Genomic DNA, 1163 nt, shown 5'->3' on the forward strand with positions numbered 1-1163 from the left:
AATCTCGCGTTTGTCATCTAAGTTTCTGAGGAGTTCAACCTTAGATGATTCATTTTGGCAGTTACGTAACTATGAAAGCATGGGTAATTTAATATACAAACATGCAATTTTTCCTCACAGTAAAGTAGAAAACAACTCCCCCCCATTGCTTAGCCAGAAAGCGGGTGATAAAGCGGATAGCCATAGCCAGATATTCGCCATGATTGTATAACATTTCGCCGAATATCATTTCGCGAAAAACCTTACGCGGAATGTACCATTTCAAGGCAAACTTTTTCGTGGAAAATACCATTTCGCAGGGGTGATCCTCTCCTTACTCGCTGTCGCTCGTTTGAGCCCAACTGAAGAATTCAATTCAGGCGATGGTAATCATCGATGTTTGCGCTGAGAATTGTTCGAATTGTTCTTTAGTTCACGCAAACGAACGGTACTCCGCCCAGGTGAATTGTGACGCTTCAAAAACGGCAGGTTCAAATTTAAACAACTACTCGATTATGTTGCAGAAAGTCGCTGTCATGTCGCCAACATCAGAGTAATCATGCAAGATTCCCCAATCATAGCTCGATAAGTAATCCGTCAAAGCAATGAAATTAATCTTGCGATAATACAACGATCTTTTCTCGTTATCGTTACCTACACGAGCAAACGCAGCGCTGTTATTGCAGGTAGTACGTATTGTTATAGTAAGAGGCGGATGGTGAGGATCGACAGGGAGGAGCGGAATGATGCTGCCTTCAGCCAACAGTCGGTGATCGGGAGACCAGAACACTAAATCCAGTGTGCGTCCTAAGTGATTTGTTTGGAAATTGATTTGATTTAAATTGAAAAAAATCATACCGTCTCTCAGCGCCGCTCCGGCAGCTGGGAGACGAGCAGCAACAGCTAACGAATTTACACCCCATACAGGTCGTGGTTGACTAAAATCACCACAAATCAGCAAAACGTCCTTATCTGCACATTTACAAAGCAGCTCACCAACAGTAGTCCTCACACAAATCTGCTTCAGATTCAGATTTTCTATTCACAGTCTCTATAATTGAGTTAGGGTGGCGCTGCGCAACCGCAATCAACGCTCCACCAAAGCTGAATTTGTCGCTGTTGGAGGGATTACGATCGCAACGAAAAACGTTGAATGATGAACCAAAAAGTTGCAATGAATTAAT

The sequence above is a fragment of the Sabethes cyaneus genome, chromosome 2, assembly GCF_943734655.1.
Source record: "Sabethes cyaneus chromosome 2, idSabCyanKW18_F2, whole genome shotgun sequence".
Classification (NCBI taxonomy): Eukaryota; Metazoa; Arthropoda; class Insecta; order Diptera; family Culicidae; genus Sabethes; species Sabethes cyaneus.